The 24,246-nt window shown below is 36.0% G+C and overlaps 1 long non-coding RNA gene across 1 annotated transcript in view; it reads left to right on the top strand.

Annotated features, from left to right (window-relative positions):
* The window catches only part of LOC105465746 (uncharacterized), a 44,135-nt gene that overhangs the window by 15,878 nt on the left and 4,011 nt on the right, over positions 1 to 24,246 (top strand). The window contains exon 5 of the long non-coding RNA XR_977771.3: positions 18,442 to 18,635. This is a non-coding gene — a long non-coding RNA (uncharacterized lncRNA). The remainder of the gene's footprint in view (positions 1 to 18,441; positions 18,636 to 24,246) is intronic.

The following is a 24,246-nucleotide window of genomic DNA, read 5'->3' as shown; positions in this document are numbered from 1 at the left end:
TTACCCATTATAGAAATAATGGTCAATATCAAAGAAATCATCTGTCATGTCACAAATTGATTTTTGTTTTACTTTATCACAATCTACATGAGTATGTTAAGTTTAATATTGCTTAATGTTTAAAAGCCAAATGCCACTATGGAGTTGCACTCTTAGTTTACATATTTCTATTTTTATATATGATCATTGATTTAAATGAAAATCTCTGCCGAATTTAACAAGACTCCTGTCCGTGGGCACGTGATCATTTTTATGGTTTCCCCAGAATCAATATCTTACTTTTCCAGATTAGCTAGTCACAATAAACTTTTCCTCTTGTTTTCAAGGCCTAGGCCATCGCTTTGGGTGAGAACTGATTTCAGCGCAGTTTAAGAGAACTATTATTCTATTCTTTCTGGACACTGGTCTTCAGGGTTCTTCATCATGCTGACACAGTTAACATAATACAAAGTTGTGTTCTATAAACAGTAGATTTATTCATGAAACATACTTGAAATGGCTACTGCCTCTTAAAAGAGACATTTCCCTTTCAGCAAATCATTGTAAAAATTGGAAGAAAATAGAAAATTATTTGCTGTACTTCTTTGTTTTAAATACTCAGAGCTAGATTAATAAAGAAATTTAGAATTTCTTTAATTATTAGCAATTCAACATTTATTGAGTTCTAATACATAGAGAGCTCAATTAGAGGTATTATCTAATATTTCGTAGAAAGTAAAATGGTAATCCCTAAATGAAAATCCAGTTTTTGTTGTGTGTGCTCATATTTAAAGACAATATTCAATGTATTAAGCAGTTTTTTAACAGTGTAATAAAGTCTCCTTTTTAGATTTAGCAGTAAAGGGCACTATACATAAAACACCCAGCATTATGCAACCTGACAAAAATAGGAATAAAATAAATTATAGTAATTATTAATATTAACAAAAGTATTACAGCTAATTTTGTCATATTCTTTTGTCTTCAAAACAGTTATTAGTGCCTATAACTAAAATAAAGATTTGACTATGATGTTTCCACAAATTTCTTTTTCTTTTATGTGTCTACATTTGTTCCTAATAAGGTAAGCTTGTTTCCTACAAAACAGACTTAACCCTGAATTTCTGCCTAACCTTATAGACAATGTATTAATATAGTCACAGCATTTTTTCTTGTTTGGCCCTATATTATGAAGTTCAAATATTAACACTATATATTTTCCTTGTTGTTCATATGCCAAATACTGATATGCTAAAATTAATATTTTTGCTTAAATTGGTGAACTATACACTATATAAATATAAATGTGAGTTATGGGCATTTAATTATATGTAACTGTATCTGATTTGAATTTAATCTAAAATTAAAGTATAAACATTATTTTCATGATTGGACTTTCAGATGGAATTGTTAAATATATTTCTAAAACTAACATTTTTGACATAATCCCTATTAGTCCTACAGTAGTACAGCTGTGGAAGCATAGCATAAATGAAAGAAACATTGGTTTTGAAGTCAAAGTGAGTATGGACCCTTGCCATATTTCCAAAGAATCTAAGCTGAGTGGAGTATGACATGGGCCCTGGGGACATAAAAGCAGAATTGTTTTACGCATCCTGTAAAGAAACGTTATAACTGCTAAGAGACTTTGAACATTTAGCTTAATTTTGGTAAAATTACAATTATAGTGACACCTATTCTACTTATTGTGTGGATCACATTAGATAATAGATGGGCAATGCCTTAAAAATTGCAAAATGTTGGGCGAATGTTGGTCATTATTTGAACCTCTTCCATGTAATTTAAATTGTTTTCAGATTTCTGGGTTTTTTTTTTTTAAGTCATCTATCTTTGATGACAGCACGAAATACAACGTTGAAGTGTTAAGCTATAATTTTAAAAGGACCCCCAAGTATGGTAAAATCCTGATGACTATAAGAGAGAAGACAAAGAGAAAATCTCAGGCAGAGTTGGCAGGACACAGAGTTCTTGAAAGTAAATATAAACTTCCAAAGTCAAAATCAATAACCTACTGCTTAAATCAAATAGAATGGATAGGCTGGGTGATATCTGAAGCTCCTGAGCTTCCATTTCATCGTGTTTTAGAAGGGGAGGCAAGACTGAATGAGGAAATGTAACAACGTGGCATCTTTTCCAGAAATAATCCTTTGGCCTGTCAGTGTGGTGGAGGAACTCTCAGTGTATGATGGTTCTAAAATTGTCCATTTTCATCCAGCAAAATAAAGATATATGTGCATGTACATGTGCGAGCACACACACACACACACACCTTTTGTCATATTGATTTTTTTTTCGCGTGAGCTATGGAGACTTCCAAGATGCCAGTTGAAATAAAATCCCAGCTACTAAAACCCAAAACACTGAGCAGAGATATATGTGCCATGTACTACATGGAGATAGGTGTCACAGTTTGAGTTCAGGCAAGTTAGAGACTATTAGCAAAAATTCAACAATTCTCAGAAGAGGAAAACACATTGCAGCGTGGTTACAGTGTCTAATATTCAACTAAAGTTTGTAAGTCATACAAAAAAATTTACAAAAAGATTAAAGCTGTCAAGAGAAATTCATTTGAAGTGGGACTGGGAGTTAAATATAACAGTTATAAAATTCAACATAGTACTACAAATATTTTCAAAAAATTAAACCTTGTTCAAATAATTAAACAATAAACATCATATTAATGAGTAAATATATAGTGATATCAAAAAATGAAAATAAAAAACTGAAAATTCTATATCTAGAAATTATAACTAAAAGAAAAACCTGATGATAAATTCAACTGCAGATTTTAAGTGGCATATAAATAATTAGTGTGCTTGCAAATTGCCAATAATTTTCTATAAAAATTATTCCCTCTGATACATAGAAAGGAAGCAAATATAGAAGAAAATAAAAATGTTTTGCAACAATATCAACTGGTACGGCACACATGTACTTAGAGTCCAAGAAGGAGAGGACTGAAATAAATGAGAGAAAAAAAATTTAAATAAATAATTGAATAGAAGTTTCTAAATTTGTTGACAAACATAAACTTACAAATGCAAGAATCTTTGTGAAACTCAGGTAGAAGGAAAACAGAGAAAATCATACTCAGGCACATCAAATTCAAACTAATGAAAACCAGAAATAATCAGAAAATTAGAAAGCAGCAAAAGAAAATGACATATTACATATGGCATATATGACATATGACAAATAACAATATGATTAGCATCAGGATAGAAGATATTGGAATGATATATTTAAAATGCTGAAAGAAAAAAGCCTATAATTCAAGATACCTATAGTCAGAGAAATTATTCTAAACTAAAGCTAAAATACTTAGCTAAAGCTAAAATTATTTTTGATTAAAATAATTGCTATTAAATAGTGTAGAATTGCACTATGTAAAATGCTATAGAAAGTTCTTCCAACTAAGGAAAACTGCATCATATGGTAATTCAGACATACAGGAAATAAGAACAACAGAAAGGATATGTGTGATATATGAGTTATTTTACATGTACAGACACATACTTTTTTTATTGACTTCTTACAAAATATATGCATATTTAAAGTGAAATTTATACTACTATACTCTTGGGATTATATTGTATATAGATGAAAACATTCCAAAGAAAGGAGGGAGAAACAGAACTAGACTGCTGAAAATTTTCCATATTGAACTGGAAGCAGTTAAATAGTAATTATGTAGATTTTGGTAAGTTAAAGTTGCATGTTTAATACCCAGAGCAACCACTAGTGAAACAAAAAAACATGTTAGAATGTCAATACAAGATTTGTAATGGTATAATGCAGAATATTTGGTTAGCACAAAAGAAAGCACAAAAGAAAGGGAAGAAGAACAAAACAGAAATGAAACAAATTTAAAAACACAGCAAAATGACAGACTTGAAACCCACACTATAAATAATTTTATTAAATGTGAATTGACTAAACACACAAAATAAAAGTCAAAAAAATGCCAAACTGGATTTAAAAGCAGAACTCTACTGCTGTCTAAAAGAGACACAAATGAAATACAGAAACACTAACAAGTTGAAAGAAAAAGGATAGAAAACAGTGTAAATTTAGAAGTAAGCGTAAGAAAGCTAGAGTTGTTATGTTAACATATGACCGAATTTTTAGCAAAGGAATATTTCTCTTTTTTTATTATACTTTAAGTTCTAGGGTACATGTGCACAACGTGCAGGTTTGTTACATAGGTATACATGTGCCATGTTGGTTTGCTGTGCCCATCAACTTGTCATTTACATTAGGTATTTCTCCTAATGCTATCCCTCCCCCAACCCCCCACCCCCGACAGGCCCTGGTGTGTGATGTTCCCTGACCTGTGTCCATGTGTTCTCATTGTTCAACTCCCACCTATAAGTGAGAACAAGTGGTGTTTGGTTTTCTGACCTTGTGACAGTTTGCTTAGAATGATGGTTTCCAGTTTCATCCATGCCCCTGCAAAGGACATAAACACATCAACTCACCCTTTTTTATGGCTACATAGTATTCCATGGTGTATATGTGCCATATTTTCTTAATCCAGTCTATCATTGATGGACATTTGGGTTAGTTCCAAGTCTTTGCTATTGTGAATAGTGCCACAATAAACATACGTGTGCATGTGTCTTTATAGTAGCATGATTTCTAATCCTTTGGGTATATTCCAGTAATGAGATTGCTGGATCAAATGGTATTTCTAGTTCTAGATCCTTGAGAAATCGCCACATTGTCTTCCACAATGGTTGAACTAATTTACACACCCACCAACATCGTAAAAGCGTTCCTATTTCTCCACATCCTCGCCAGCCATCTGTTGTTTCCTGACTTTTTAATGATTGCCATTCTAACTGGCATGAAATGCTATCTCATTGTGGTTTTGACTTGCATTTCTCTGATGATGAGTGATGATGAGCATTCTTTCATATGACTGTTGGCTGCATAAATGTCTTCTCTTGAGAAGTGTCTGTTCATATCTTTTGCCCACTTGTTGATGGAATTGTTAGTTTTTTACTTGTAAATTTAAGTTCTTTGTAGATTCTGGATATTAGCCCTTTGTCAGATGGGTAGATTACAAAGATCTTCTCCCATTCTGTAGGTTGCCTGTTCACTCTGATGGTGGTTTCTTTGGCTGTGCAGAAGCTCTTTAGTTAAGTTAGATCCCATTTGTGTATTTGGGTTTTTGTTGCCATTGCTTTTGGTGTTTTAGTCATGAAGTCTTTGCCAATGCCTGTGTCCTGAATGGTATTGCCTAGGTTTTCTTCTAGGATTTTTATGGTGTTAGGTCTTACATTTAAGTCTTTAATCCATTTTGAGTTAATTTTTGTATATGGTGTAAGGAAGGGATCCAGTTTCAGCTTTCTCCATATGGCTAGCCAGTTTTCCCAGCACCATTTATTAAATAGGGAATCCTTTCCCCATTGCTTGTTTTTGTCAGGATGGTCAAAGATCAGATGGTTGTAGATGTGTGGTGTTATTTCTGATGCCAATATTCTGTTCCATTGGTGTATATATCTGTTTTGGTATCAGTACCAAAACAGATTTGGTTGGTACTGTAGACTTGTAGTATAGTTTGAAGTCAGGTAGCATGATGCCTCTAGCTTTGTTCTTTTTGCTTAGAATTGTATTGGTTATGCACGCTCTTTTTTGGTTCCATATGAACTTTAAAGTCGTTTTTTCCAATTCTGTGAAGAAAGTCCATGGTAGCTTGATGGGGAGGCCTTGAATGTATAAGTTACCTTGGGCACTGTGGCCATTTTCATGATATTGATTCTTCCTATCCATGAGCATAGAATGTCCTTCCATTTGTTTGTGTCCTCTTTTATTTTGTTGAGCAGTGGTTTGTAGTTCTCCTCGAAGAGGTCCTTTACATCCCTTGTAAGTTGGATTCCTAGGTGTTTTATTCTCTTTGTAGTAATTGTGAATGGGAGTTCACTCATGATTTGACTCTCTATTATTGGTGTATAGGAATGCTTCTGATTTTTGCACATTGATTTTGTATCCTGAGACTTTTCTGAAATTGCTTATCAGCTTAAGGAGATTTTGGGCTGAGACGATGGGGTTTTCTAAATATACAATCATCATCTGCAAACAGAGACAATTTGAGTTCCTCTTTTCCTAATTGAATACCCTTTATTTCTTTCTCTTTCCTGATTGCGCTAGCCAGAACTTCCAACACTATTTTGAATAGGAGTGGTGAGAGAGGGCATCCAGCAAAGGAATATTTCTACAGGAGACATCAAACATATCATAAAATTAAAAGGGTCAATACAACAAGAAGATACAGCAGTTGTAAATGTATATGCACCTAATAGAAAACCTCCCAAAACTGACAAAACTGAAAGGAGAAATAATTCTGACATTGTAGAAATGGTTGGATGTTTAAAATATTTGTGTGTAGAATAGAAAACTGAAAGTAAGGTATTTTCAGTGAAAATGAATGTTTTTAACATTACCAAAGTAGAATTGAGGGTATTTGGATTCTGGGGATAAAGGAGGCTATTAAGTGGTTCTGGGGTTTGTATCTGAATGAACAGAAGGATAATAATCCAAAATGAGATTGGGAACAAAGTGTAGGCATTCTTTTCTAGAAGAGGATCAGTAAGGCATTTATGATACTAAAGTGTAGTGACCGAACTCTTCCTTTCTTGATACAGTATTCTCAGCACCCACTGAGACTTTCTGTTCTTTTGTTGTTGTTGTTGTTGTTGTTTTGTTTTTGAGACTGAGTCTTACTGTCACCCAAGCTGAAGTGCAGGGCATGATCTTGGCTCACGGCAACATCCGCCTTCTGGGTTCAAGAGATTCTCCTGCCTCAGCCTCCTGAGTAGCTGGGATTACAGGTGCCCACCACCACACCTGGCTAATTTTTTGTATTTTCAGTAGAGACGAGGTTTCACTACGTTGGCCAGACTGGTCTTGAACGCCTGACCTCGTGATCCACTCACCTTGGCCTCTCACAGGGGACTTTCTGTTCTTTAGGGAAATCATTTAACTTCTATTAGCTTTAGATGACATTTATATTTGAGAAAGAAAAAGAGTGTGTGTGTGTGTGTGTGTGTGTGTGTGTGTGTGTGTGTGTGTGTGTGTGAAATTAACCAAAAGCCTGACATCATAACATTATCACAATGTTGCTATATTGCAGTAAGGATAAAGACCTCACCTATGCAAATATAAATAGCTCTGTTATTATTCAAATAACACATACTCTATCCACATAGAATATTTGCTTAAGCTATACTGCTATCTTTTTTTAGAGCATGTTTTTCCTGTAACCAAAGGCAGGCTCTGTGTGTCTAAAGGTGCTCTGAGGTCATAGTTCAGGAGAGCATCATTTGTCCCAGGAAGGAAGTCAGTCCTAGTCAGTCCTTGTTTTCCTCTCTCACCTTTCACTCCAGATTTAGCTGCCGTATAAAATAACTTGCTTCAGGTTTAGGCAAACCAGCTTAAGAGTAAGTAGGGGAAAAAATTAGAGAAGTTTATAAAATATATTTTTACACAAAACAGGAGATTAAGCATTTGTAAAAACTACCACAATGCAAGGTAGTATGTGAGGATATCCTGATATTAGTGCTGAATCCTACCACGGTTAATAGGAACGAGGAAACATTCTTGCTTTCTACTGGAGCACACAGGGAAGACTTTAGGGTGAAAGTGACATTAAGTTGGCTCTTAAACATGTGACCCTTCATGCTTAACCTCCCTTGAAAGTACCCTCCTTTTTTTCTCTCCTTTCGTTTACGGCATCTCATGGGCTTTCTGTTCCCTCAGGTACAGGCTCCCTTATGGGCTTTCTGTTCTCTCTCTAACCCTCATCAAAATGGGCTGCCAACTAAAAAGTTGAGAAAGTTGTAAATAAACATTAGAACTAGAGCTATTATAGTTACCTTCTTTCCTGGATATTTGTAGTTTAACATGTAGGGAACACATTAATACATACCCAGGGGTAGAATTTTAGAAATTTACAATAGTAGTAAAGGTAATTTTCAGGATAAGGCCCGTGTCAGCAGCTGGGAAATCAGCCCTGCCTATCGATTTTAAATGACCCATAATCTATGACTACATTCCAAAAGTATGAATCAGAAAAGTAACAGAATGGCAACTGAAACATGACCCCTTTTTTGTTCATCTTTAAAAAGAGCAGAAGAGAGTAGCACTTTATTATTGTGCAACATGCCAATGTCAGGACAGAATCCAAAGAATTTTTAAGAGGATGTGAAAAAAATGACTAGAAAGAGCTTTCCTTATTGTGTCTTGAGTGAATGCTGGTCAAAGAAAAATATCACTTACATACCTTAGAGGTATATAGAAATTTGAGTCAGGAATACTTGATATTTGGACTGTTGAGAAACCTGAATATTAAATTGGAAGCCCTGCAGTACACATGCCATTGCCAAATCATTACTCAATTTTTCCTTGAAATGCCCTCTTGCTTTAGTGAGGGGAATATTTTGATAAGTGCCCAGAATTTCTCTAGAAATGTTTGTACTGTTTCTCTGCCTGAGGCTGAAAAGATATGCCCTCTGGAATCTCCCTGAATAGGGTTTCTCTTGGAATAGCATTTTATTTCACTTCGTTTTGTTTACAGGAAACTTTATTCTTTGAACACTTGGACTTCATTGCAGCCCTTGTTTCTCTGCATGCATGTAAATGCCTATGCCTAATGGTCAATTAATAAATCAAAAAGAATACCTAATTTCCTCCTGTTGAGGTAGGAGTTTCTACCAGAAATATTGGCTGAAATATGTGGTTTTAAATATTATTATGCATGAAAAACAAGGAACTCTTGGGTGGACAGTACAATGTAGTAGTCACAATGGAAACCAGAACAACTTGAAAAGATCCTTGTGGAAAACACTTTGTGTATGTGTAGAGGAAAAAATATGTAAAGACTCCTTTGGGGCAGTGAGCTTCTATGTCGAAAATAAGTAAACTTAAGGTAAGCTCAGAACAAGTTTTTAGTGCTTTGGCTTGAAATGTAAGCAACAGCAACAAAAATTGGAAGAAGAAAGCATAAATTGTCATTGAGCTAAATTTGTAAATCAGGAGAGGAAGTAGAATAATGTACTTGTTTTTAAAAACAAGAATGATGACGTGGGTAAAGATAATCATCCAAGCATAATTCTACCCAAATTCAAAGACATGAAATCCACAGCCCCCTGTTGACGTGGTTGTTTCTCTGGGATTGAGTCTCTTGTGTTCACTGCTGAGTTAAAGAAATCTCAGCTCTGATTCCCCTTACCTCTGAAGTTCCTGAGAGAAATCAAAGTTGTGAATTACTCCAGAGCTACTGAAGATACAACCTCTGATACGCTTTGGCTGGATCCCCACCCACATGTCATCTTGAATTGTAGCTCCCATAATTCCCACGTGTCGTGGGAGAGACCGCATGGCAGGTAGTTGAATCATGGTGGGTGGGGGGTCCCATTCTGTTCTCTTGATAGTGAATAAGTCTCATCAGATCTGATGGTTCTATAAAGGGGAGTTTCTCTGCATGTGCTGTCTTGCCTGCCACCATGTGAGATATCCCTTTACCCTTCCTTCATCTTCTGCCATGATTCTGAGGCCTCCCCAGTCATGTGGAACTGTGAGTGAATCCATTAAACCTCTTGCCTTTATAAATTACCAGTCTCAGGTATGTCTTCATTAACAGCATGAGAAGAGACTAACACAGCCTTTCATCAGAGCTGTTGATAGCATATTGGTAAGTTACACGACTAGCTCAGGGAGGCCCCCAGGTTTCTGAAGCAGGACATAAATTATAAGTAATGACCATCTCCATGGTCACTCTCATCTCTGTTCCATGAACACTCTGGCTAAAACAGTTGGAGACAAATTCAAGCTTGATTTGCTTTCCCAAAAAAAAAGGCTCAGAACAATATTGAGTTTTCAGACTCCTTAAGCATAGTTCTTTCTCAATTTCTTTCTTTTTTTCTGTGAAATGTAACTGCTAGTTACTAAAGTTCCACCAATGTACTTAGCACAGGCCACGTTCTGTAGAAGGCTAGAAAGAGATGAATGATGTGATTCTCGTGTGCTTTCTTCCTTCTGACTGGAAAGTCCTTCCTGCTACCTGGTCCTTACCTAGCCTTCACCATTAATTCTTGATGAGGAAAATAATTCTTAAATCCTAATTTCTCCACTGGATGAATGAATGTTTGTGTCCTGTCCCCAAATTCATAAGTTGAAATCTTAACCCTCAACGTGATGGTATTATGAGGTTGGGCCTTTGGGAGATAATTAGTTCATAAGCGTGCAGAGCTGGTGAATGAGATTAGTGCCCTTATAAAACAGAACCCAGAGAGCTCTGTCACCCTCTTTCTGCCATGTGAGGATACAACCAGAAGACAGCCATCTGCAGCTTGGAAGAGGATCCTCACCAGAACCCAACCGTGCAGGCACCCTCATTTTGGATTCCAGTCTCCAGAACTCTGAGAAACGAATTCTGTTTTTTATAAGCCACCGTCTATTGCACTTTGTCAGAGCAACCCAAACTGATTCAGACATTCAAAAGCCTTCTCTTCTTTCTACAGTGCTCATCTTCATTTTCCTACCTGACTACAAATGTCTTGAGGTCTGGACCCATGTTACTCATCCTTGAAATCTCTGAAGGATCTGGCACTGGGCCGGGCACATGTTAGGTACCAAATATTGGTTGAATTTTACAGCCAAGTACCAGATGCATAAAGCAACAAGTAACAATAACATTTCAAAATTATGGATAAGTAGGTGACAAAATGAGTGACCTGTGCAAAGATAATGCAGGAATTCTGAGAAAAGAGAAACCCTTATTTAGGGCTGAGAAAAGCATCATGGAGAAGAAGGGGAATGAGATGGGCATTAATTGAAGACAGGAATTGAATACATATAAAAAAGGGGGAAGGAAATATAAATTTACAGGCAAAGGTACTATCATTATGAAAGTTTTATTTTTAGCAGAAATAATTAGGAATCATGAGACAATTTCCTGGCTCAAGTGGCAAAATCAACCTAAGAAGAATAGGAAATAATGATAATACCTGATTTTTATGGAGCATTTTAAAACAGGTAAGTTATTCATCTGGTCTCAGAAGTCTTTTTGAGTCCCTTAGAAAGTAAAACATTCTATTTTACAGATGTCCTGTGACCTGCATAGCATATCTATTCAATCACAGCAACACCACAATTAACATTCTCTGTGTTCCAGGCACTGTTCTAAGTTGTTTTCCACTCACTGTGCACTCGTCACAGATTATTTCCACTTTATGCTTTAGGAATTTGAGATACTGAGAAGTCAAAGGGTTTGTCTAAAATTGTGCATATAGTACGTAATGAAGATACAAATCTGGTCTCCCTGACACTATCAACAGCTCTTTCCAACTTTGCCTTCCTCTAGACAGCTATAATTGTTTCCTGGAGTTTCAAAGGATGTGTCAGAGGTTACTTATAGCCAAAGATAAACATGCTATATATTCCTAGAACATCTATTTTATCCCCCAAAATAATCTTTTAAAAATCACAGATATATTTTTAAAATATTAATTTTAAAAATAAATTAGAAATTAACCCAAACCCAGCCTTTAAGAAGATTTCAATGATAATTAATTGCTCTTTAAGAGAAATTCAGGCTTTTTGACAATAGCTAGCTATAATGGGTGTTTTTAGTGTTGACTATTCAGCATCCATGCTGTCTTTCCTTTTGAGCATCTAATTTACATCTCCCAGTTTCCTACTGCCTCCGGTTGTGTGCAGTCTTAGAGGGAATCTTCCCTCAACTGGTTTAAAGGTAAGCATAAAGCCAAAGCTAAGCGAATCAGATATTTTCTCTCCCAGGATTTTGAATCTTGAGCCCAAAGTTAGAAAAGATGGTTGGAATGAATGTCTTCTACTTCTGATGGCTCACTGACTGATAAAAGCAACAGAGTTCTGTTGCCACTGAAACCCTTGGAGCTAGCTGCTTCCTGAACTTTCTTATGCTGGTTCTAGTGCTTTCCCTTCACTCTGTGATCTCACTCAGCAACTCGCAGCAAACTCCCTTTTCACTTACATTATCTAGAGTCTGTTTACATTGCTTGAAACTGAAGAACCTTGATGAATGCATTAGTTCTCCTAGTGCATCTAGAATGTAAATTAATGTAACAAACTAAGCGCATTACACACAACACAATGTGTGTGTATGTGAGATACCTATATACAGATTAAAATAATAACAAATAGGGGTTCAGATCAGGGAGAAGAAGTTGTCAGTCTGGTCTGGCAGGTCTTTTGCCTTTTTTCCAGTGCCTTAGAGAGTAAAATTAATAAATATACCCAGGCACGTTTATCTTACCTTTCTTGGACCTGTTTGAGCATTAACTCATTTGTTGCATAGTCACATATCCATGCTGGATGCATATCTAGTTTCCTCCATAGAAAATAATCCCTTGTCCTTAGGATCCATGACTCACTCCTCATTCACTCCTCCACACCAGCGGACATAGTGCAGAGCACTTAGTGGTTCCTGAAGACAGTTTTGTTGCCTTGATTCTTATAACCTCCGCTTAAAATTGTAGAAACATATTTCTGAAAGAGACTTAAAGGTGATTTAATCTAGGCTTTATCAACAAAGAAATTAAAAGTTAGATTTAATAGTGATTGAATATAAGACCTACAAAATTAGAGACAAACTGGCACTAAAAGTCCGGGTAACTGACTTCAAATCCATATGAGAATTTCCCATTCATTTCTCATGGCCACACATCATCATCCAAGAGTCTAAATGCATTTGACTTTATAGTAAGTGCTACCAACTTTTTGTTCTTGAGGGATAATTCTTACAAGCTCAGCATAAGGATAGGTCATTCTAATTCAATTCAACGGGAGTATAAATTCCAAAGGCAGAGTTTATGCCTTTCACTTATCTTTCTTCCTCGCCTCTGGCTCACCCAGCAGCCTACCAGGAACACGTGGGACACAAATAAAACATCTGTTCAGCATACACATTATGGACTTAGATCTGCCACTTACAGGGGGGAGGAAGGACATGCTCTTTAGAATATAACATACAAGTCTCAGAAGCTTCTTAAATGAGATGTCCCGGCTCTTTAGAGTAAAAGAATTGCAGGCAGCCTTTTGACCTATTTGCCTCCCATCATCTGAACATCAGCAGCCACCTTCTCCCTTCCCCAGATCTCCACGTATCACTGGGAATAATGATGTCTGGGTATCAGTTCCCCCACAAGGCATTTTTGGGGCTGAACTTTGAAATTTCTAATTGAAAATCTCTGGATTAGGTGAAATTACATACAAATCCATTCAAGATTACCAAATTATTTAGAAAAGAAGAATTTGGCCAATTAAAGGTATCACCCAAAGCATGTTCCTAATTTAAAAATTGAGTTCTTTCCATGCCTTGCTTTCAGGATGGAGCCATGTTTTTTAGAGAAATAGACATTTTAAAGATGTCTGACACATATTTGATTAACACCTATAGCTAACAGCCTTTATGTTTTTGGTGGTCTGGCTGAAGAAAAGGATTGTACGATTTCACCATGGAAAATTAAGATGGAGAGTTATCATCACTGTCTATAAATATGCCCTTTCCCTATAGCTAAAATTAGAAAGACACCAAGTTCTTGCAGGACTATTATTCATGAGGAAATTATCTTTTCCAGAAGAGAAAGAGTCATCCAAGGGAAATTATGACATTATAAACAGAGAGAGGAGCAAAAAAGAGCTTTTTTAAAATAAGTCAGAATGAGTGCTGTTGGCAGTGAAAGTTAAATGCTGTTATATGCTGTTCCAAGTAGACTCATTCAGCTATCGTGCTTACTACATAACACACTGAGCCATGTTTTTAGGGACATTATTTAATCCTCAGAGTTACTCCACGAGTAGATATTGCTCTTATCCCCATTGTACAGATGAGTAGGCTAAAATCATGCTAATGGAAAGTGATGAAACTAGCTTTTAAACCTAAATCTTGTCTGACTCATAAGGGAGCATTTTAATCCATATGCCTTGCTACCACACCCAACAGAAATAACAGCAGGCTCTAGAAATGATATACAGTGCAAAATATATAGTCTGACATTAGATAGATTTAGATCTGGATTCTGTTTTTACTACTTGTTAGCAAATGTGATATGGTACAATCTACTTAACTTTCCCAAGCCTCTGTTTGCACATCTGTAAACTAATGATAATTTAAAAATAACGAGCTGGGCACAGTGGCTCATGCCTATAATCCCAGCACTTTGGGAGGCCTAGGGGGCAGATTGCCAGAATCCTGGAGTTTGAGAACAGCCTGGGTAATATGGCGAAACCCTGTCTCTACTAAAAATACAAAAAGTTACCCAGGAGTGGTGGCTCGTGCCTATAGTCCCAGCTACTTGGGAGGCTGAGGTGGGAGGCTTGCCTGAGCCTGGGAGGCGGAGATTGCAGTGGGCCGTGATTGCTGCAGTCTAGGAGACCGAGAGAGACCCTGTCTCAATAATAACAACAACAACATGCAGTTTTGTGGGTAGGATTAAATGAGAGTAGTAAAACTTCTGGATATAGCACTTACTCAGTGGTTTTGTTCACTGCCCTTGAGTAGTTCTTATTTTAAAACAGACAGCAGCTTACAGTTTTATTCTAATCGGAAAGTGGGAAGCCGAGGGACCTGCTGGGAATCCATGGAGAAAGAAAAAGACCAGGATATGGTCCTTGGACAGGCACAGGTTTGCTGCCTCCTGCTTGCCATGAGCATGGGAAAGTGGACTTGCATACGATATCCATGCTGGCCCCACTGTGATTTTATAATGAAACATGAAATCAGTAGCTCTCAATCCTAATGGCAGGCATTAATAGCATTGGAGGTGTGTGAAAGACAGGCATGTTTATAGTCTGTCACCATATCGACAACAACAGCAGCAGCAATAATAATAATAATAATAGTTAATAATAAATCTTTGTGAAGCCCCTCACGCATGTGCTTAATGGCTTCCAGGACAGGAAAGAAATCTTATTTTTGTAGTTTAGAGCATGGGGCAAATCAGTACATTTGTGTAGGCATCACAGTGTCCTCCTCATCTTTTTCTGACTCCACTCCCTTTTCTTTTCTTTTCTTTTTTTTTTTTTTTTAATTTAAGATGGAGTCTCGCTCTGTTGCCAGGCTGGAGTGCAGTGGTGCAATCTTGACTCACTGCAACCTTCGCCTCCTGGGTTCAAGCAATTATTGTGCCTAAGCCTCCTGAGTAGTTGGGACTACAGGCACGTGCCACCATACCCAGCTAAGTTTTGTATTTTTAGTAGAGACAGGATTTCACCATGTTGGCCAGGATGGTCTTGATCTCCCAGCCTCGTGATCCACCTGCCTCGGCCTTCCAAAGTGTTGGGATTATAGGCATGAACCACCGTACCTGGCCCTACTCCCTTTTCTTTCTGCTTCCCAGTGGTGTGCTGCTTCTTCTAGGTTTTAGCTAACAATTGAATTGTTCCATGTGGTTTTTCTTTTGATGATGAAGTGGATGGTCACAGATGCTTCAGGTCCTATGTGTATCCAGTAGTGGCAGAAACCGGTTCTTCCTGGAATCTTCTGCATTAAACAGCTTCAAGACACAGTTTGCCCATCATAACATCCCTGATACTTCATTATGTCAACAAGACCCCCAGGTCTATTATGCCACTTATTAAAGAGTGACAAGATGGTCATCTTTGTTTGACCTGGCTTGATGTGGGTCAGGACCTCAGGAAGAGGGTAGAGAAACTCTCTGAAATATGAGGAATAGAAAATACAATTTGTCACCACTCATTTGTGTATAATTTTATAGTCTATGAAGGAATTTTACAATCTGAAAATGAATTCCCTGAAAACACAGACCTCACACAATTCCTATTGAAAATAGAGAAATGGAAATAGATAGTGGTAATAAAATGTACAGCTTTGTTTTTATAACTTTTCCTTAAACCACTTGTGCTGTTTTATGCATTTTAAAAAAAATCATTATATATCATGAAATTAAGACAGTTGTATACTACTTGGTTATCTGCTACATTTCTCAAAATTGAAAATAAAAATTGTATATATCTTTGACTAATCATCAGATAAATGCAAGTTAAAACCACAGTGAGTATTGCCACACACCAGTTTGAATGACTGTTGTTAAAAACAAAGATAAATGTTGGTGAGGATGTGGAGTGAAGGGAACCCTAGTACATTGTTGGTGGGAATGTAAATTAGTACAGCCATTATGGAAAACAGTATGGAAGTTCCTCAGAAAACTAAAAATAGAACTGCCATATAATCCAGCAGTCCTACTCCTAGATATATATCCAACGGAATTAAAATCAGTATGTTGAAGAGGTATCAGCACTCCCATGTTTATTGAAGTGTTTTTCACAGTAGCTGAGGTATGGAATCAGTGTAGATGTCCATCAATGGATAAATGTGTTATATGTGCACAATGTAACACTATTCAACCTTAAAAAGGAAATTCTGTCATTTCCAACAACAGGAATAAACCTGGCTGACATTATGCTAAGTGAAATAAGCCAGATACGGAAAGACAAATACTACCTTATCTTATTTATATATAGAATCTAGAAATGTTCAGCTCAGAGAAGTGGAGTAGAATGGCAGAGACTGAAGTGATGTGGTGCTGGAGGGGGGAAGGGGAAGATGTTGGTCACAGGGGACGGCTGCAGTTAGATAAAAGGAACACGTTTTCGAGGCCTATTGCACAGCATAATGGATATAGTTAATAATAATGTATTATATTGAAAATTGCTAAGAGAGTAGATTTTACATGTTTGCATCTCAAAAAATGATAAACTAGGTGAGGTAACGCATTTGTTAATTAGCTAGATGTTATTATCTACAATATACACCTATATCAAAATATTACATTGTACTCCACAAATATATGCAATTATGATCTGTCAATTGAAAATAAGATTTTAAAAAGACAAAAAAAAAAGATTGAATGTTCCTTTTCAAACCCTCAAGATGTACTATCTATGAATAGAGATGTTTACTGAATGTATTTTAAGAAAGTTATTTACTAAGTCTTGGCAGCTGCACAGAATCAGCCAGAATGTAAACTATGAATGGTAGGAGTTTTATCTGGTTTTGTCCACTGTTGTATCCCAGCTCCTGATACAGTAGGCACTTAAATTTTCGTGGAATTAAGTAGGTAATAATTTATAACTTGGGTGCTTCTGTGCTATAACAATCTCTATCTTTAACCACCTATCTCTATTTATTCCTCTATCCTGGTCATCCAATCCTTTCCCTCTCCGTGCTTCTTCCCTGTCTTTACTTTTTCTCTCTTCCCATCATTCTCTCATGTTACTGGACTCCTCATCACACACACACACACACACACACACACACATAAAGAGAGAGAGAGAGAGAGATCTTGACAATATTCTTTACATCTGCTGAACACATAAGAAATGTAAGTCATGCTGTCCTTAACCACAGAATTTGGATGTCTATAGGCCAGTTGATTTAGAATATCTTCTTCAAAGAGTATAACATTATGGGCAAACATATCTATTATAAGCCAGAGAAAGTCAAGTTTGGTAAGATGATTATATTAGTTCATTTTCATGCTGCCGATAAAGACATGCCTGAGACTGGGTAATTTATAAAGAAAAAAAGTTTAGTGGACTCACAGTTCCCCATGGCTGGGGAGGTCTCACAATCATGGTGGAAGGCGAAAGACAAGTCTTGCATGGCAGCAGACAAGAGAGAATGAGAGCCAAGCAAAAACTTTATAAAACCATCAGATCTTGTGAGTCTTATTCACTACCATGAGAACAGTATGGGGGAAACCACCCCCATGATTCATTTATCTCCCACCGGGTCCCTCCCACAACACATGGGAATTATGGAGCTAGAATTCAAGATGAGATTTAGGTGAGGACACAGCCAACCCATATCAATGATGTTTCTTGTTCTTCCTCTAACTTGTACACTTGTCTAACTGAATTGAATGTTAGGCAAAGCCATGGTGAGTTTTGGAATCTGAGGGTGCCTTGGGATAGCCTGTCACTTAAGTACAGTTTTCTGACAATGTGAGAAGTAAGCCAGGAAACACAGTTCTTACACATATATAATTTTTTTCTACCTAAAACTCTCATTTCCACACAAACGAGTAAGATAAAATCTTCAGCAGAGTCGCTTCTCGATTTGTTTTTAATTTAGCAAACATTCCATTTAAAAACAACCCTTTGAAACTTTTATTTCCCTTATATCACCCACTAAGGAGTGGTAAGGAAAGAATTTAGAAATGGTTATTTCTAACCAATGCGTTTTATTCATACTGCATGGTAGCAGCTCTTCTCAATTTGTGTGGGTCACCTGTGTGCCAGGAGATACTGACCCTTCAGTTGTCAGGTAGATGGAGCCCTAGGGATGGTCATTTCTTACCAAAGAAGGCATGTTTGGAGCTCCTCGGTAGTAACTGGTGGCACAAGGTCTAATGGTGTGTCTTGCTACCGCTGCAGGTGACAAGCATGGTGAGCCACATCTAACACCACCTCTCCTCAGTGAAATGACTGGGGAAGCCAAATTGATGATCCACCAACTGGACAACTTCTTGAGCAACTCGTCTCAGAGAATGCCACTTTACCCATCATGTTTCTACACTAGGGGAGCCACAGGAAGAGTTCGTGGCCGAGGAAAATGCCCATAGACCGAGGTGAGCTGGTCTAAGGAAGCTTGGCCAGGTGCACTGGCAGTAGCAGCACCAGGGGGTAGCTCCAAACGTAAGTTTTCACAGATCTTAGGAAATTTTCATATGACATTTACTATTGAAAGAAGAGTGAGAAGCATTCGTTTTATGAATAAAATTTCAAAAGTTATAAATTTGGGAATGATTAAAACATGAGATTGCAATATTTTCGTCACTTCATTTTGTTAACAAAGTATCTCTTCGTGGAAAATTAAGAATTTCATGTGGCTATTTCAGACTAACTTTAAAAAGATGTATTCACAAAATCAAGCTTAAGTTTCTCATTAACCAATTCAAAAAATGTAATTTTGAGGTTATATACAAATTCAACTTTTAATATCATCTGTAATAATTTGGGTTTTTATGATAGTTAAGTAATGTAAAGATAATTTCAGAAAGTCTCATATAAACATCCCCAAACTACTAGTAGCTTATCTTGGTGTACTATGTAAACACTATTAATTGTCTATTTTGCCATTATTTGAAAAAGGATGGGAAGTAATTCCTTATAGAGTACTACTTTTAGCCAGCAGATAATAAGAGGAATATGTGTAAGAACAAAATCTTAGGTACTCTGTGTCTTAGATCACTTAAGTGAAGCATTGGAGGCCTCACTAGGACTCAGAGAATTACCCATGCTAACAATTCAGTGTTTTTGTGGTGGTTGAAAGTTTGAATTGTGGTCTAATAGATGTCTACAGCCACAGTAAGAAAGCTGTTCTGGGATTCATTCATCATCAGCAGCCAAATTACAATTTATTTTTTATTTGTCCGTATCTCTCAATCCCTTTCCTGCTTCATTTATGCAACAGAGAAGACTGATACTATAGGAAAATAGGCTAGCAAAATGAACAGCTCACACAAAAAGAAAGGGATATGGTTCTTACTTATATAAAAAAGACACACGAACTCTCTCACAAGAGACATGCACATTAAAACTCTACTGAATACAATTTCTCACCTATTACCCTGGGAAAAATTATACAGGTATAACAATCTAGATGGTTGGGCCATTGTTACAGCAAAAGACTGAAAACACCTCAAATTGTCATCAAGAGACTGGTTGAATAAAATATAAACCACAATAGAATATTATGGAGATGTAAAAAAGGAATGGGGAATATCTATATATACTACTACGGGATGGTCTCCAAGATTTAAGTCCAAAAAGCAAGATAAAATGTGTTTAGAATGCTATTATTTATCAAAAAGAAAATGCATGTAAACCAAGTAAGGTTTATCCTTCCTTTGTTCTTTTGGTAATATAAAATATGTATATTTTGTAATATAATATCTTATTATATTTTGTAATATATTATATTACTAAAAGAACAAACGAAGGATAAATCTTACTTATTTTAGTTAGCAATACGTGAAGAGGGGAACTCAGGTAGAAGGGACAGGGACGGGAGCTACAGTTCTTTGAGTATATCTTCTACTTGTAGATTTGTTTTTTGAAACATACATGTTATTTAACATAATTATTTAAAAAGTTTAAAATTTTAAAAATTTCTAAATATTAAAAATAAATTTTTTAGTGAACCAATTTTGTACCAATTGGTGGCACAACCACACTAAGTAGAATTATTTCCTATGATTTTAAAACACAGAAATTTGTATAGTTTCAGTGGGGTATACAGAGAACAAAAGAGCTACTAAATATTTAGTTATTTCAGCAATTATGTTATTAGTGGTACTAATGTTATTCTAGAGTGTTCTGTGACTCAAGTGTACTAAATCAAATGAACAGTTATGTAATACTCAAATTTTAGTGTCACCATTGTCTTTGAAAACCAGGACACTTGGCATTGGATAAAAGAAAAAATTCTGTAATCGTAAGACAGTTTAGGGTAAGCAGAAACAACACAGTTCTGAATTTGCATTGAATGTATCAAAATTAATGTATATTTTATAGCTCTGTCCACGGAAAAGGCCTAGAAATGATCAGGAATAACCACAATATCCTTAAGGAATGGATTCCAGTTCCTAAATCATATTTCCCACTAAAAGAAACATATCTTAGATATGTATAATTCTGAGGTCTGGAGTAGGAATTGTATGAAATGAGTTTGGAATCTGTTATGATATCAGATGGCAATGAATTTATCAAAGACTATAATTGCATCAGAATGAATCAGGATCCAATCTAACATGGTCCTACCAACCAAAGATGCGACATCTATAAAAAAAAAAAAATACAATAGATGAAAGCATATCATTTATGCTCATATTCATGAGTTCTAGTAATTTTGAAAATAACAACCACCACCTAATACTTGTCATGAGAGGATGTCTTCTTAGAGCTGTGCTGCTGACTGCACATCTTCCTACACAGTCCTTTTCCTCCACAGGCATCAGAACTGCGCTGCAGACCCAACTCCCCTCCTCTTCTATTCTCTTCCCTTAACCCTTCGTAAGCATTTCCCCCAATATCTCTCTTGCACTTCTAATCCTGTTTTGGCATCTGTTTCTCTGAGGTCTAAAACTGACACACCCCCATCAACACATTAGTAAGAATCAGAATATCAGATATAGTAACAGTTTTCTTAGGCGATAGAAAAATTCTGACTTTGAGAGATAGGATAAGAAAACAAATTGCTGGAGAAGCTAAAGGAAGTCGTCTTTTAATGGGTTCAGGAAAGAGATCTTCAACTATGAGTAAGAATAGAGTTTCAGGAGATGTCCAGCCCTGAAGGAGTGAGTTTGAAAACAAAGAGTTAGACTTATGAGTTCCAAAGAAGAGTGTTCTAGATGAGTTCCTGGTAGGGATTTGAGCCTAAGGTGGGAGGCACTTGAGAGATGTTGCAGAAAAGAAAAAGAAATCAAAGTTGTCTCAGGTAGAGTTTCAGTCTCATTGTAGACACTAAAAGTAAACTCGCTACTTCTCAGTCTGGTGTGGAACCAGTTCTGAATATTACTTCTCCTCTGACTACCTGCAATTGAAGAACTTTACTCTCCACTATAGAGACAATAGTTTGTTCTTCCTTCTCATCTTCCACTGTCCTAACCCAGAGCCAACCTTGAACTAAGCCTATCTTATAACACTTTGTTTGCATATCTGCTTTTCCAACCAGACTTTGAACTTCACTACCTCTCCAGCCTTCAACATAGTACAAGGTACACAGCAGAAACTCAATAAAGAAACAAATATATACTAAATTGAAGGCAATACAGGACATTAAAATACATAGCTTTCAGGGGCAGAAGTCCTCAATATTCCTAGAAACATTTATCTAGTAAGAGAATCTGAATAAAATGGGGGAGTCACATAGTCATGTACAGTAAACCCCTCTCTTGAAGGATCATAAATCAGAATAACAAAATAAAGGCTCTGAGAAGTCCTGTATTAAAAAATTTAAATTCACTTAGTCTGAAATTTTGCAAAGTTTACTGTATTCCTATTTACATGGAACTATGAATTTATAAGGAGGTAGTGAGTGGTGGTCTCTTTTATGATATGGTAATTTTCAGGAATAAAATGGCTTTTATACAGACAATAGCGCTATTAATCTTCAAATTTCTCATAATGATCAGACTCTGACTGCTCTGTCATATTTTATTGATCATAGTTTTTAAAAAATCTTAATTTGTCCCTATTAACTATTCTCACTTACAGATGTGTTTTGTAAAAGAACAGGGTATTATTTGCAAGATTAAATTTGTGTTAGAAGAATACCAAGATGGGGGATGGGTCTTCTCAGTCAATTAAACAGGAGCGTTTACAGCCATCATTTAAAGTCACATGAGAAAGTGTTTTCATCTAGTATGTTATGATAATTCTTTCTAAACACATATTACGTTTTTATTAGTATTCAGGAAGGAAAATTAACTTGAGAACTCGACACACACACAAAATAGCTTCAGCACAATTTTTGATAATACATTGGTGTCTTTGAATATACATACTTGTCATTCCTGTTTAGCAGCACAATATTAGATAGAAGTGAGCCCATCACTATACATTTTTATCAAGACCTTGGGCAAGAACAATCGCTATAAATTGGCCACTGAGAACAAAGACAATCAACCACTTTGAGAAACTGCAATGTATCGGTCAGTGACTTTCTCATTTAATCCTTTGTGTGTTAAAGATAAGGAAATTAAGAGAGTATTACTTAGTGTTTAATAATAAGAAATGGAAACAAGATAAACTGGGATTCAGATATCAAATTTACCATTTCTTAGTTGTTACTTAAGTCCTTTAGTTAATGATGTAAATATTTCATTGACAGAATAAGAACTGCTACCTCGCACTAAGGCTAAAACTATAGGTTTTGTCAAATACATTTAGAGAGGAAAATATAAGTATACATATGAATCATTTTATTAATATATGGCAATAGTTATTTCATTAATTTTTATTCATGTTCCTGTATTTTAAATTATCAAATTTGGAGATTTGTTTATTACAGAAGCTGGCAGCATTGCCTTAGCTAATACAAATCCTTTACCTATTATTCTGTTGAATTATTTTTGTATTAATGTTTAGTAGCTTTTTTAAAAAAAAATGTGGATGTATAAAGTTTCAAATACCTTCTCCAAATCTGGAGCACCTTTCCCCCACTGTGAAGCATAGTTTTTAATTAAAACTGCCATTTTAATTAATATTTTCCTTTATGGATTGTGCTTTTTGTCATTGTTTTTTAAAAGCAAATATTTTGCCTAATAGCATAACAATTTTTCCATGTTCATGCAAAAAAACCACACCTTTTAGTTTTAAAGTTTTGGTCTTGATTTTTTTTCCAGAATTTTTATGTCTATTTGATGTGCACTACACATCTAGTTTCATTTTTCCACCTCCCGCAGTTAATTATTCCAGAACAATTTCTTTTTTTTTTAATTCATTTCTTTTAATCAGGAAAATGATAGCTTTTCCAGTAGAGTTCTGTTTACATCCAGTTGACTAGAACAGGTTAATAAGTGACTCCAGCTACAAAAAAGTATGAAGATTAGAATATTTTAAACCTAGTACACTGTTGCCCCAAACAAAACTTAAATTCTGTTAATAAGAGGAGAATAGATATTGGATAAAAGACCAACAGTGCCTGTCATGAACTCAGGTAGCTACTGAATACTAAAACTCAATAAATAAATGTGCTCATAACCTCTATCCCATAACAAAAATCAGAAATTCTAAACTTACACACGCGGTGACATCATTCAGGCTTCCTTCTTCTTTGCTCCAGCTCCAGGCTTTCAGAAGAAGCAATGTAACAAAAACTATCACTCCAGTGACAAGTTGGTCTCAAACTTTCTCTCTCTCTCTCTATTTCTCTCTCCTCTGTGTGTCTGTGTGTGTAAGTTCAGAACAATTTCTTAAACATTCATCGTTTCTCTACTGATCTGTAATGCTTTGCTGTAATGCCCTTCTGATCTGTAATACATCAAGCTGTCACTATACTAGACTCTTGGACTAGAAGCATGAGCTGAGACACTAACCTTTCTTTTTCTCTCTATATATAGTATAAACACATGTGCAGAAAGATTTTTTTAAAAACATCATTGTTTTACAAAAATGAGATCATATTGTTATACATATTTTCTGCAACGTTTTTTCTACTCAATAGTAGGTCATGAA

This window comes from Macaca nemestrina, chromosome 5 (genome assembly GCF_043159975.1).
Source record: "Macaca nemestrina isolate mMacNem1 chromosome 5, mMacNem.hap1, whole genome shotgun sequence".
Taxonomy (NCBI): domain Eukaryota; kingdom Metazoa; phylum Chordata; class Mammalia; order Primates; family Cercopithecidae; genus Macaca; species Macaca nemestrina.
The sequence above is the reverse complement of the archived record's forward strand: the minus strand, read 5'-3'. Positions and strand labels throughout refer to the sequence as shown.